Source organism: Protopterus annectens, chromosome 2.part0 (assembly GCF_019279795.1).
Source record: "Protopterus annectens isolate FY-2018-M chromosome 2.part0, PAN1.0, whole genome shotgun sequence".
In the NCBI taxonomy this organism is placed as follows: Eukaryota; Metazoa; Chordata; order Ceratodontiformes; family Protopteridae; genus Protopterus; species Protopterus annectens.
In genome coordinates this window covers 497,172,513-497,188,529 of record NC_056728.1, presented here as the reverse complement: position 1 = coordinate 497,188,529, position 16,017 = coordinate 497,172,513, and positions in this window count along the sequence as shown.

The following is a 16,017-nucleotide window of genomic DNA, read 5'->3' as shown; positions in this document are numbered from 1 at the left end:
AAATTGGCCTCCTTACAAATTGTTGTGTGGCGAAAAAGAGCATTGGTGTCCTTTTTCTTGTTGACGTCATACATATGTTCATAAATCCTTTGGCGTAAGTGCCTTTCTGTCTTGCCCACATAATAAGACCAACATGAAGAACAGCAAACCAAATATATTACTCCACTGGTGTAACAAGTACAATGTTGTTTCCCTTTTATGGTAAATGGAATAGTGGGTAATGTTAAATCCTCTATGTTGGCTATGAATGTACACTGTGAGCATCTTCCACATCGGAAGGTACCTTTTTACCTAGTATCCATGTCATAATTGTTCCTTTCAAAAATAGTTTTTAAGTTAGGTCCCTTTCTAAAGCTGTAGCAGAGATGTTTGTCAAATATTCCCAAAGTGTTGGGCATACTTTTGAAAATGTCCCATGTTTTGTTAATGGCTTTTTTTATTATATTAGTATTGGAATTATATGTCGTAATAAGAAATGGTGTAGCCAAAGCCATATTTGGAACAATATTATTGTCAGAGTTTGTATGTTCATCTAACAAGTTATTGTCACTAATCCTTGTTTCAGTGTTAAGTAGGGGAATGTATTTAGTACCCCATCCTATAGTAACCTCTTGTACTAACTGGTAAATTAGAGAGAAAATGCGGTGGATCAAATTTTATAAATTATGACTGTAATTAAGAGTGATAGACTTGTTTTCTTCAGAAAATGCATGTTAATTCACATTTTCTAATTCTGTTAACTTCTCACATTAATCGTTCAAATATTTTAAAGAATGTCCCTGAATGTCCTAGATTATTTCTAGATTTGTCACTGATTCTAGAGATAAGAGGCTGAAAGCCCCCCCGTTTGTTCTGGTCTGGATAAGTCTAACATGATTGACATATGCAGATTTATTACATCAAGCATAAGTTAACCTTGATTGACAGGTGCCACGTGTGAAGTAATGGATTTGCACATGGTGTGGGAAATAGCATCTAATAATTATTCATTAGCTCAATTAGCAAATGAATATTCATAAAATATTCATAAGGTAAGGCTCAATGTCAGCTGAAATGTTTACTACTTTCAAACAGTACTGAAAATAAACAAAAGAAGCATGTAATTTACAGAATAAAGGCGTTTTGATGCCTTTGTGTTTTGCTAATAATAAAACTTTAATAAGAATAATTAAAAAACACAAACAAGGATAAGGTACCTCTTTTAGCAGTGGAATGATACACTTGTATACATATCAGTATTTCAATCAATGCCATCATCTTAATGTGAAGTTGTGATGTCCCCTCCCTACCAAAAATAAGTACATTTACGATCCACTTGTGAAGTGTTGTAATTCATGTGAATTAATTATATTTGTAAAAACACAAAGCATCTCTAACTTCAAGTATATAAATTAGGTGCACTCCTGGGTGCCCACTCAGTAACAATTTGAAATGTTGGGACCCACTAAAGTGAGTCCTGGAACATGGAGACTTAAAGGCCAAAAAATGGCCTAAAATACACTAAGCCCGAGATGGCCATTTCTCAGAATATTCCCTTTTCTCTGGTATACATAAGTTTGGGGGGGGGCTTGCCCCATTGCAAAAATGAAGTTTAAAGTAGAAGGGTGATCTTTGAGATTTGCTCTTCTCCTGTTTTTTTTTTTTGTTTTTTTGGCGGGGGGGGGGGGGGTATTTTTTTCACCTTGTTAACCTTCAGCATTTTGACTGCTGACATTTCCCAACATGCAATGTAGCAGCACTGTATGATGGTGTCTGTACTACCTAAGGACAATACAACCCTTAAAGTTGCTGAATGTTTAAAAAAATAGTATAAAACAATCTGATACAGAGACATGCAAATGAGGTGACAATGAGGTCTTCCTTTCTGTGGCCAAAGCTGTCTCTGAATCTCAGTTTTCACAGATCATGTAAATTTACCTACCTGCAGCATGCAGTTTAAATGACTGGATAAGGATTTTTCTGAATCCCAGGTTATATTTTTGATGAAAGGATAGAGTATGGCGAATCATCTTAAATAGTATCTAGATAGCATGTGCTTTGTAACATTGTTATATTTGTGGTGGGTCAAGCAGTCTACAGTCAAATGGGAATAAGCTATTGTTGTGTTAACAAGTGAGAAGAATGCAGTGTCTGGAGCTGCCACTGGCCACCAGCACTCCTCCACCTCCTTATCTTCATCATGTACATCATATTGTTCTATCATTGGCCATGCTGGTAATTATAGATAGATGGAGAAATCTGTCAAAGACTGCAAACAGGCATTATAATGAAAATTTAGATTAGCAGAAGACTGCAGAGATAAACAATAGAGTTCCGGGACTTGAGAAAAAATGTAGAGAGCAGGTACGCCTTAGGTCACTGTTTTCAAGGCTTATACTGCCTGACAATGTCACAAATACTAGGAATGCCCTGTAACTGTGTAACCTGATCCACATATGCTATGGTTTTGTACACATTTTTAACTTGGTGACAGTCATACTCTGCAGAGAAAAATGTGTAGAATTAATTTAGACTATTTGAATAATTTGTATTTTGTTTAAATATTCCACAACAGCAAAAAAGGCTATAGAGTTGATTCATCAAATAAATGGACTCCATCTTCAACAACTCTCTCAGACATTTTTTAGTATCCAGAGCAACTGTTTTGAAAATCTATATCCAGATCAATAAATTTTAATGCAAATATGGAGTGCATGGTCCACTTCTTCTAACCATTTGCCATTTGCTAGATAAGGAACAAAACCTACTAAAACAAGATTGTTCCATTCTTAGATGCAAATCTCTTAAAAATTGCCTTAGCTCTTAAATTCCATTAGTGATTGATATTACTTCTTCCTGGAGTCTGCCACACATAGCTAACACCCTTCCAAAGAAATAATACCACATTTGCTTCTGCCAAGAAAAAATTGCTAAGGAATTTTGAGTTTGTATTAGAGCGTCTTCTGTGTGGCGACATGCGTGAACGGGCGTTCCTTCGTTGAAGGTTGTGCGTTAGGCCCGGCAAGCCAGCAAGTAAAACTCTACTGCCAATCATTAGCGGACCAGAGTTCCGCTGTGGCGACCCCTAACCGGGAAAAGCCGAAAGACACAAACAAACAAATACTGAAGACAAAAGGATGCCCCAATATGTGTGGAGACATTAAATGGCTATATGTCAAAAATGCAAGATGAATAATAGGAAGCAATGCAAATTATTCATGTACATACTGCTATAATTTAACAGTTTTGAAATGAAAGATGTTCATGTGTCTGCAGTGGAATAATTAAACAGTCACTTCTGTACATGTTGCCAAGTTACTTTTCCTTGAACACCAAGTGCTAGAGACACGTGATGCCAAGGAACAGGATGCCAGTTGCTGTTTTCCATAGCAAATCACTGCCAGAGCAGAATTGGTATATATTAACTTGGGGGTGCAGAGGGGCTTGCCCCCCTACAAAAATACTTACTGTTTAGTTTTTTACCCTTGTGTGCTTCGGGTATCAGTTTCTGTTGTTATGAAATGTCAGATTTTTGTCATTTAGGTTTCATAATGGAACCCTTGTAAGAATTCCTTCATTATAATATTCTCTAAACTGTAAAATTCGGGCACTTCATTACACATACGTTTTTGAAGTAAAGAACTTTAAATCTGAGTGACAAGTCTGCTTTGAGTGTACCCTTTGCGTGTTCATATGATATAGCTTTAACTTGACCTACTAAGGTGACACAGTGAAACTCTAAAGTGTCCAATCATTTGTTAGGCTAATATTGTGGGTTTATATCATATAATCGAATGTTGACAATGTCAAACGCTCTAAAGAGCGAAAATGCCAGAAATCAAAGTTCTTTTACTGAGATCCCAGTACAGTGAAGATCGGAATACTTGCCCTTTCCTCACTGTAGTACGATCTTGGATTTGGAATATATATTTAGCAGGGTTTTGAGTTCCAGCATTTTCGCTCTTTAGAGCATTCGACATTATATTATATAGACCCAATGTTGTAAGATATTAAAACATTGTCAGTGGGCTGTGTTCCAATCATTATCAGTTTAAGTGCATAGTTTACAAAAATTACTTGGTTGTGATCATTGATCTGAATTTTTAAGCCAAAGGATTGGGGAGCTGTGGTGGAGGGGCATATGTCTGCGCAAACATTCCCAATGGCTCATAGAAGAAGAGTATATCCCCCTTTTGAAATAATGGGGTACAAGCAACACATGTTGACTTTAAAATATACATATGGCATTGGTAGAAAATACTTCAGATTTTGAAATGTTGTACTTCTAGGGCTACAGTTCTCAAATGGTGAGACTATTTCCCTCAGGGAGGCCTAGACCTGTTTCATGGGAGGCTCAAGTAAGTCTTATAATGATGTTTACTTAAAAGAAAACTTCTCTGTGGAAAATGTGGGGTTTTTTTTTTGTTTTTGCATTGCAACTTAGTTTTCTGACTTGTTTCAATGCATAAATATCACTCCACATGCTTCTGAAAAATTTTAATATGTTCTTCCATAAAATGGTCATCGTGGCACCTGTCATATTGATATGAACTTGTTCAGCTGCTTTCATGTCCCCTTTCCAGAATCGATTTCAAGTCCTGTCTCACCTATCATTCCTCTTACAGTTTTCTTTTTTAATAACAATTGCTGTCACCCAGTAGCATAGTTTGGATGGGGTAAGAGGGGCAACTGCCCTAGATGCAAACTGTTGAGGGACACAATTAGCCAATCACGTTTGGAGGCTGAAGAAAAGGAGAAATAGATGGAATTAGAAACAGCAGAGAGACTGCGACATTTAGAGGCCAAAGAAAATGAGAGACTGTAGCAGTGGGACACTGAAGAAAATGAGAAGCAGCGTCAACATGAGAGGGAAATGCTGACTCTTCACCAGGGTCATGGAGGTAATGGGGGAGGGAATAACCGAACTCCAGATGCAGTAAAGGTCAGTACACTTCTTCCACAATTTACAAGTTTGAAAGTGTATGTAAACAGTATACTGTTTACAAGGCACTGGGTATGGTTCTTGGCCTCCTTACTCCATGGTAAAGCTGTAACTGCTCTTTCTAAATTGTCTGATATTGATTGTTTAAACTATGATAGAGTAAAGCAATGTTTATTTAAATACATTGAGTTAACACCTGAACCATACAGAAAAAAAGTTTTTTGAGCATAGACACAAGGCAGATGAAAGTATGTGTGATTATATTGCTGAGTTCAGCATTTATTTTCATAGGTGGGTGAGTGGGTGTCAGGTCACCACTTTTGAAGGGCTGCTAGACCTTTCTACACAGGAAGAGGATATCCAGTGCTGCTCATGGATATAAGAAAACCCATGGTGATCAGCGTAAACCACCTTACCAGAGTCCAGCAGTAACAAAGGAAGCCACTAATTCAGGTACATGGCCAGGATCAAAGGTTGAATGTTGTAAATGTAACCATTGGTGCCATGTAGCATATAGATCCACACAGAGGCAAAGTGGGGAACAAAATGTGTAGGTGGGGGAGCCAGCAACTGGGAATAACAGTATGCCAGGGGTAAGTTGTCTGGGGACAACACAGGTAACAAACTATCACCAGAGGTTATATCCTATCTTAGTGAATGAAAAACAAGTCACTGCTAAGAGAGACACAACCTCTGACATAACCACTGTGAAGACTGCAGTGGTTAAAGAGGAGCAGTACTTGCTTTGTCAGTCCACTCCAGTCAGAGCTTTAGGAGGGATCCCGTTCCAAATTCTTTTGGCTGGGGTTCACCTTGATTGGGAGGGTGGAAAGGGAAGCAAGCAAGTAGGTGTGTTTGAGGATATCCTTGCAGATGTCCTGATAGGGAATTATTTTAATAATGCAGTACCTTGAGTGCATACATTTACACACAATCAGACTTGAATGCAGCCATGTGGGCCTGGTAGCCGGGGGAGACCCAGACAGAACCCACACCTGAAGCCAGGGCTATTGAGGTGGCTATTTCAGGGAGGGAGCTACCCTGGAGCAGTGAGCCTGAAGGTGAGCCACAGCTGCTGGTAGGTACTGCTGTTCCCTTGAACAGGATGACTGCAAGGACAGACGTTAGTTGGAGTACCCAGGCTAACAGTGAGGCACCACTGTCAAAGGATATCAGACTTCCTGTAGAAGGGGAGCTGGGAAGAGTTACAAAGACAGAGTTGAGACAGGCCCAGTTCTTGGACCCTACACTACGAGGATTGAGAGAGGTAGCTAGGGAGGCACCTGATTCTCAAGGAAAAGGGGAGTCTGTATTCTGGAACAAAACATTACTGTATAAAGAGTGGACCCCTGAGGGAGAGCTAGAGGGTGAAGTGATACAGCAGTTGGTGGTGCTAGAGCCTTTCATCTGGCACTTCTAGCTATAGCCCATGACATTCCTTTTGCAGGTTATATGGATATAAAGCATACCAACAGACATATTATGCAGAGCTTTTATTGGCCTGGGTTTGCAAGGGATTTAACAGTGTACTGCTGGACCTGAGACCAGCGCCAAAAAGTAGGTAAGGCAGGAGACAAGGTCAAGGATCCTTTGATGTCTTTGCCTGTCATTGAGGACCCATTCCAGATGGTAACTATGGATATTATGGGACCTCTGAATACCTCAAGCTCCACAGGGAAGAAGTATATCCTAGTGATAGTTGATTGTGCTACTAAATACCCTGTAGCTGTGGCTCTGTCCTCCATTGAGCAAAGAAGGTGGCAAATGCTTTGCTAGAGTTTTTCAGCAGAGTAGGTTTCCCACGAGAAATACTGACTGACAGAGGTGCCAGTTTCATGTCAGACCTGCTGGCTTTTTTGCGGAAGCACTGTAAGGTGAAGCACCCAAAAACCACCCCCTACCATCCCCAGACTAATGGTCCTGTGGAAAGGTTAAACTCTACACTAAAGACCATGCTATGGGCATTTGCAGACCATTTTAAGAGAGTGGGACAAATATTTGCACCATCTGATCTTTGCATACAAAGGGGTACCACAGGAATCCGCAAGTTTTTCACCCTTTGAGCTGCTGTATTCGTAGGGTGAGGGGGTCTTTATATTTGATTTGTGATGAGTGGGAGGGTGAGTGTGAATCCCACAAGGAGTCTGTTGTGGCATATGTCCTAAACCTCAGGACAAGGCTTACAATTCATGGGCTTGGCCCTGAAGTACCTGGCAGGAGCCCAACAGCAGAAAAAGGTCTGGTATGACAGAAATGCCCAAGCCCGAGAGTATGCTGTGGGACAGTAGGTTATGGCTTTTGTTACTGTGAAACACAATAAGGTGCAGGCAGCCTCCTTCAAAGTGGTAAGAAAGTTCAGTGATGATAACTACATGGTAGAACTGCTGAGCCAGAGGCAGGTGCCCAAATTGTACCATGTCACCTTACCATGATAAGGAGGCCCTGGTGCTAAGCATTTGCAGTAGGAGGCAGCAGAAGTCTGAGGGAGATTTGTAGCTACAGCGAGACAGCCAGAAAAAGATGAAGCTACTATGATGGAGCCTAGGGTTGCAGGCATATGGCATGACAGTGCAATACTGTAGTGGGATCAGCAATGTCAATGCAGATGGGTTCTCAAGACAGGGTGTGGGTTAATGTATTCCCAGATAGGCTCATTCCTCTCAAGCAACATTTCTCAAGGGTCACTTGAAAAGCTAGACTGAATCTTCAAAAGGATGAAAGATGTGATGATGTGAGATATTGCCAGCTGTGATGCCCCAACATTGACCCAGTAACCAAGAAGGCTCAATCCTCACCACTGGCAACAGACAGGATTGCACACACTGGGAGGATGACAGGTACACACACAGTAAAGTGCAATTTCCCTTAAGAGCACACAAAGATCAAAGACAGTCTGGGCCTGGTTTCTCCCTCTTTCTCCAGATCCCCAATAAGACTCCCCACTGGCACAGCTATAGAGTTGAGATCTCAGCTGAGTGGCTAAGCTAAGACCTCCAGCACCCTCTCTGTCCAACCAGTGCTTCGTGTCCCTTGCCAAGTAGCTGGCAGATGCACACTTTGAGATTTGATTTACACACACACACACACACACACACACACACACACACACACACACACACACACACACACACACACACACACACCTGGGAAAGGCTATCACAGGTTTACTACCTATGCCCCCTTCTGCCTAAACTATAAGGTACTTACCACTGCCACCAGCCGACTATTTATCAGCTGCTTTATGGCCCTTGGCAAAGGGTGTCCAATCTTACTGTGTAATATTACTATTAATCCGAATGGTAGTTTGACCAAGAGCAAGGCTATTAGGATTGACCCACAGTGTCACCAAATACATATGTAAGTCCTCTCAGAGCTTAAATATGTCTCACAAAATATCAGCCACAAAGATAGTTTTAAATATATTTAATAATAACAAAAGAACAAGAAAATACTCAGTAAATCATCACATTAACTTCAGAGCTCCAAATCACAAGAAATATTTAAAACAACATTGCAGGACAGTCTCAAATAAATACAGAAAACATCTAAACTAATCTTTACTATATTCCATACTGAATTTAAAAGAAATTACTGTACCCAAGTTAACTTACTTACAGCAAGGCTAGTGCAGATGTGGTTAGTGGATGTTTCCAGGTGAAAAGGAAAATACAAAATGCCCAGCCACTCTCTCAGAGAGTTCTTAAATTAATATCAAATATTGCTGCTGGATTAGCTTGTATGACATCACTTTTTGTCACCTGACTTTAGTTCCCAAGCTAACCCCCCCCCCACATTGTCAGAAACTAATAGCATTTAGCATCCCCCTTTGAAAAATACATAAATAAAGGCTTTTCCTAAGATTGTTTGCAGATCCTGGAAGTCCTAAAACAATAAAACACTTCTACATCTCAAGCCTAGTAATTATCTCTCTTTCAAGGCAACACAGAGAGTCCCCTAGTATAGACATCCTGTCTCCTGTTGACTGAAACTGAAAGATAACATCTCTTGTTTATGGCCCAGCAATAAAGTACTTCAGTCTCAACTATTCTTAAGTTTTGTAAGATAATCTTCTATGTTCCAGTAGGGTACACTGTGGATACATCTGTTAAGGTCAGTACTGTACAAACCCTGTTCAACACATACTTCTGTACCAGCAGTTTGATACACACATAACATACAGCTCTAATATAGTGGTAACGCAAGAAATTGCATCATGCTGAAATTCACAAATAACATAACTATTTACAAAATTCCAAATAGCTGGGCTGGCAGTATCTCCTTCTGTCACACTTTATTATAAATCATATTTATATTCCAAATGACATAGAATTATTTACAAATTTCCAGTGAGCTGGGCTGGCAATATTTCCTTTTGTGACATTCCCCCCAAGACTCAAGCTAGTTTTTCAAGTGACCCTTTGGAAATGTTACTTGAGAGGGGTGACTATCTCAAAATACATTACCCCATTACCCATCTTGAGATTCCAGCTCCCTTGGCATTGCTGACACCAGTACAATGCTGCACTGTCCTATTATATGCCTGCAACCCTAGGCTCCACCACAGTAATTTGGGATTTGGCTGGCTGGCTTCCTGTAGCCATAGATCCCCCTCAGACTCCTCCTGCCTCCTACTGCCAATACTTAGCACCAGGGCCTCCCTGTCATGGTATGGTTTCATCATGTTAACATGGTACAATGTGTGCCACTGCTTCCTGCTTAGCAGTTCTACCATGTAGTTAACATCACCGACCTTCCTTACCATTTTGAAGGGTCCTTCCCAAGCTGCCTGCAGCTTGTTGTGTCTGGCAGGAATGAGAATAATTTCCTGTTGCCCTACAGCATACTCTCTAGTTTGCACATTCCTGACATACCAGACCTTTTTCTACTGTTGTGCTTCTGCCAGGTTCTCCTGGGCCAAGTCCATGAGTTCCCTGAGCCTTGTCCTGAGGTTTCGGACATAAGCCACAACAGACTCCTTGTGGGATTCACACTCACCCCCCCATTCATCATGAATCACATCTAGAGGTCTGCTCACCCTATGTCCATACAGAAACCCGAAGGGTGAAAAACCTGTGGATTCCTGGGGCACCTCTCTGTAAGCAAACAACAGATGGGGCAAATATTTGTCCCACTCCATCTTAAACTAGTCTTCAAATGCCCATAGCATGGTCTTGAGTGTAGAGTTTAAACTCTCAACCAGACCATTCATCTGGGGATGGTACAGGGTGTTCTTTAGCTGCTTCACCCCACAGTGCTTCCATAGACAAGCCAGAAGGTCTGAAAAAAAATTGGCATCTCTGTCAGTAGGTATTTCTTTTGGGAAACCTCCCCTGCTGAAAATCTCTAACAAGGCATTTGTCACCTTTTCTGCCTCAGTGGAGGACAATGCCACTGCTTCAAGGTATCTGGTAGCATAATCTACTGCTACTAGGATATACTTCTTCCCTGTGGAACTTGGGGTACTCAGAGGCCCCACAATATCCATAGCTACCCTCTGAAATGGCTCCTCAATCACAGGCAGAGGCATCAAAGGAGCTTTCACCTTGTCTCCTGACTTGCCTACCTTTTGGCACTTCTCACAGGTCCTGCAGTACCCTGCTACATCTCTGGAAATCCCAGGCCAATAAAAGTTCTGTATAATATGTCTCTTTGTACATTGTATGCCCATATGACCTGCAAAGGGAATATCATGGTCTATGGCTAGAAGTGCCAGACTTTAGGCTCTGGGCACTACCAACTGATGTATTCTCTCACCCTCTAGCCCTCCCTCAGGGGTCCACTCTCTATACAGTAACCCTTTGTCCTAGTATACAGATTCCCCCTTCCCTTGAAAATCAGGTGCCCACTAGCTATCTCTCTCTCAGGCCTTGTAATGTAGATTCCGAGAGCTGAGCCTGTCTCAGCTCTCTCTTGATAACCCTTCCCAGCTCCCCTTCTACAGGAAGTCTGGTATCCTCTGACAGCGGTGCCTCACTGTAAGCCTTGGTACTATTACTCACCTCTGCCCTTGCAGTTACTCTGTCCAAGGGGAACATCAGTACCCACAAGTAGCTGTGGCTCACCTTCAGTCTCACTGCTACAGGGCAGCTCCTTCTCTGAAGTAACCACCTCACCAGTCCTGGCTGCAAGTGTGCGATCTGTCTGCCCCCCCACCCCCACCTCAGGCTACCAGACCCACATGCTTGTCTCCAAGCCTGACTGTGTGTAACTGCATGCACACAAGGTACTGCATTATCAAAGTCATTTCCTAACAAGGCATCTGCAGGGATATCCTCAAACAGGAGCACTACAGAATCCTGAAAGCCCAAAATCCTGAAGACCAAAATCCTGAGACCAAAATCCTGAAAGTTCAAAATCCTGAAAACACACTGGATACCAGCAATTACTATATTCCAGCAGAAGTACATAGAGAAACAAATAAAATGCAAAGTATATTACTCTTCTCCAAGTATAAGCACAGGGGCAAGCCCCCCTGCAACCCCCATTTGGGGGGGCTGTGCCCCCCACACCCCCTTCTACTTGCACTTAGTGTACTGAAGTGCAATTTTGGAGTTGTTATATTTAAGTATCAGGTGATGTGGGGGGCACAGCAATCCACATGTGGGATGCAGGGGGGTTGTCCTCCCTGCGTATATTTGAAGGGTAATATGTTTTTGTATGTACTTTTGCTGAAATATAGTAAGTGTTGTTATCCTGTGTGTTTTCAGGATTTTGATCTCAGGATTTTGGTCTTCAGGATTTTAGGCTTTCAGGGTTCTGTAGCACTCCCCCTAAAACATACCTACTTGCTGGCTTCCTTTTCCACCCTCCCAGTCAAGGTGAACCCTAGCCAAAGTTATTTGGAATGGGGTCCCTCCTAAAGCTCTGACTAGAGTAGACTGCCCAAGCAAGTAGTGCTAGTACGTAACCATTGCAGGCTTCACAATGGTTAGGTCAGAGGCTGTATCTCTCTTATCAGTGGCCTCTTTTCCATCTAATAAAATAGGATATAACCTCTTGTGGTAGTTTGGTACCCTTGTTGTCTCGAGATCGTTTACTGCTGGCATTTTGTCGCTTCCCCTGATACTGGTGGACTCTGTTTGGGCGGTCTATTCTGCCAACCATGGGTTCCCTTAGACCCATGAGCAGAACTGGGTATCCCTTTCCTGTGCAGTAATGCCCTGCTTGCTAGGTATAGCTCTCAATTTTCCCCAACTCCTCTGCTGTGTTACATTCTCTATCTGCTAACCAGATTCTCATGTACTCAGGCAAAGTGCTAAGGGGTTGTTCCCTCAATAAAGGGTCTGCCAGCCCTTCCGAAGTGGTGACCTGACATCCACTCACCTACCTATAAAAATAATTGCTTAGTTCAGCAAGATATTCACACGCACTGTCCTCCTGGTTCCTGGTCTGTGATGCAGCTATGCCCAAGGCTGCAATCATCTCTGCTTTTGTCAGGTTGGCATGCCCCAGTCCTTTGGCTTGGCACATCTCAGTCAACTGGCTCCTTGTCAGCTTGCCATACTCCTCTGCTGACATCCTTGCCTGCTGTCCTTGACTAACTAAGCTAACAAAAAAATGAAACAGTTGTGATATGAACTCTGGATGTTCACTGTGTTGCTGATTGAGAGTACAGACACCTTCCTTAGTGATCACTGTTTACAGGTTACAGGAATTTGATATCCACACCACTGATATGAATTAATATGCGATGTGGATATTCCACCACTGCCCACCAATTAATATGTGACACACCAACACTGGCCCATTAACCAAAGCTCCTAAATCCTCCCCACTGGCAGCAGTGGGGGATGGGACGTACACACTGGGAGGATGGCAAGTACACACATAGTTAAGTGCAATTTCCCTTAAGAACACACAGAGATCAGTCAGTCTGGGGATGGTTTCTCCCTCTTTCTCCAAATACCCAGTAAGACTCCCCACTGGCACAGCTATTGAGTTGAGATCTCAGCTGAGTGGCCAAGCTAAGACCTCCAGCACCCTCTCTGTCCAACCAGTGCTTCATGTCCTTGCCCAAGAAGCTGACACACGCACACTTTGAGATTTGATTTATACACACACACACACACACACACACACACACACACACACACACACACATGGGAAAGGCTGGCACAGGTTTACTAGCTATACCCCTTCTGCCCAGACTATAAGGTAGTTATCACTGTCACTAGCCGACTCTTTATTAGCTACTTTAAGGCCCTTAGCAAAGGGTGTCCAATCTGACTGTGTAATGTTAATATTAATCCAAATGGTAGTTTGACCAAGAGCAAGGCTATTAGGAGTGCCTCACAGTGTCACCAAATGCATATGCAAGTACTCTCAGAGCTTAAGTATGTTTCACAAAATATCAGCTACAAAGATAGTTTTAAATATATTTAATAATAAATAATAAAAGAACAAGAAAATGCTCAGTAAATCATCACAGTAACTTCAGTTTTCCAAATCACAGGAAATATTTAAAACAACATTGCAGGACATTCTCAAATAAATACAGAAAACATATAAACTAATATTTACAATATCCCTTACTGATTCTAAAAGAAATTACTGTACCCTAGTTAATTGAGTTACAGCAAGGCAAGTACAGATGTGGTGAGTGGATGTTTTCAGGTCAAAGACAAAATACAAAATGCCTAGTCACTCTCTCAGAGAGTTCTTAAATTAATATCAAATATTGCTGCTGGGTTACTTTGGATGATATCACTTTTTGTCACCTGACTTTAGTTCCCAAGCTAAACTGCCCCCTTTGTCAGAAATTATAAGCATTTAGCATCTTCCTTTGAAAAATACATAAATAAAGGCTTTAACTCAGATTGTTTGCAGATCCTGGAAGTCCAAAAACAATAAAACACTTCTACATCTATAGCCTAGTAATTATCTCTCTTCCAAGGCAACACAAAGAGTCCCCTTGTATAGACATCCAGTCTCCTGTTGACTGAAACTGAAAGATAACATTTCTTGTTTATGGCCCAGCAATAAAGTACTTCAGTCTCAACAATTCTTAAGTTTTGCAAGTCAATCTTCTAAGTTCCAGTAGGGTGCACTGTGGATGTATCTTTTAAGCTCAGTACTGTACAAACCCTGTTCAACACATACTTCTGTACCAGCAGTTTTATAGACACATAACATACAATTCTAATATAATGGTAACACAAGTAACTGCATTATGCTTATATTCACAAATGACGTATAACTATTTACAAATTTTCAGACAGCTGGGCTGGCAGTATCTCCTTCTTTCATACGTCTATATAAATCATATTAATATTCACAAATGACATAGAATTATTTATAAAATTCTAGCGAGCTGGGCTGGCAATATTTCTTTTTGTGACATCAGTTATGCTACGAGAAGTAGGACAGTGGATGTGTAACATGCCAGCACAGCTAGCTGGAATTTTGTAAAGAATTATATGTAATTTGTATATCAAACTGATTTATACAGATGCTTATGTTGAAAAATGTTTTTGTAAAGCTGCTTGCTTTAAAAATATATCAACAGTGTGTCCCTGCTGGACAGAAAAAGTAATATACATGTAATAATGTAACTGTTTAAATGTATATGTTTTATTAGAAATACTGGAAGATGTTAGTCTTAAACTTTGAAAATAGTTTGAAATGAAATTACCTGGCTTAGGTGATAAAGATTGTATCTTACAGTTCTCAAAGCAGCCAGAGACATAAAGTCTGTAATAGGAAGCTTCCTGCATTGTCATTGGGGTGAACTAATTGCTGCTCTGAACAAGTGGAAGTTTGAAATTGCTTTATGACTTCCAAGAGCTGCAGCAGATCTTAGCGGGGCACTGTTTGTGTGTATTACTGACATATATATGCAAAATTCTGGCAGTTTCTAGCAATGATGGGTTGCATGGGAACAAGAAGTCAGATGACAGTACATATGTGATGTTATTCTGTAATTCATCACTAAAACAACATTTTAATACTAGCTGAGACTGAAGTCTTAGAGCATGCTGTTCTTGTAAACTGAGAAAGAAGGATCTCTCACCTACTTTATCTTCCCTTGCTCTAGTACGTAACTAGGGAATAATTAGTCTTTAGATCAGCCAGGAAACTATAGTAAGATTAGTTAAATATTGTTTTTTCTGTAACTGTGCAAATCTGTCTACCTGTGTTATTTTTAATATTGCCTGTGTTTGAAACACTGGTGTTTATTGTAAATAGATATCTAGTATTTTCATGTTCTTTTATTATTTATTATTAAATATATTTAAACGTCCCATTGTGACTGGTCCTTTAGAGAATAGTTTAACCTTTGAGAGTACTTATATCTAATGGTGACACTGCATCCAGTCCTGAAAGCCTGTCTGTTTGGTCAACATTACCATTTGTAGTGATATTAATTTCACTCAGTATAATTAGGTACCCTTGCAAGAGCCTTAGAGTAGCTGGCTTTGAAGTGTCTTATGGTGGTGTAACTACCCTATAGTCTGGGCAAAAGGGGGCATAGCTAGTAAATCTGTGCCTGCTTTTCCCGTGTGTGTGTGTGTGTGTGTGTGTGTGTGTGTGTGTGTGTGTGTGTGTGTGTGTGTGCGCGTGTGTGTGTGTGTGTGTGTGTGTGTGTGTGTGTGTGTGTGTGTGTGTGTGTGTGTGTGTGTGTGTGTGTCATCTACTTGGAGCATGGACATGAAGCACTGCTTTCACAGAAAGGGTGCGGGAGGACTTGGCTTGGACAGTCAGCTGAGGACTCAACCCTATAGCTGTGCCAGTGGGGAGTCTTACTGGGAATCTGTACAGAGGGGAAAACCCAGACCCCGGACTGAGTGTGTTCCTTCTGTGCTCTTAAGTGAAATTGTACTTGATGCATAGAGCTGCATCTGAAAATACTGGGTGTATTCATTTTTTGTTCCAAGTGAACATCCCTCTCAAGTGCCAGTGGTGAGGATTCAGGCACCTTGATTGCTGGCCCAGAGTGGGGACATCACAAAGGTCACAGATGGTTACACTACCACCAACTATTTAAACTCTAACTTAAACCTACCCCATTAGCAAAGCATTAGAGCCATCATTGTGAGTAAGCTTATAGAGTTAGCATTGTACTCTATAAGCATTTCTCTCTCTTGCATGACTTTCCA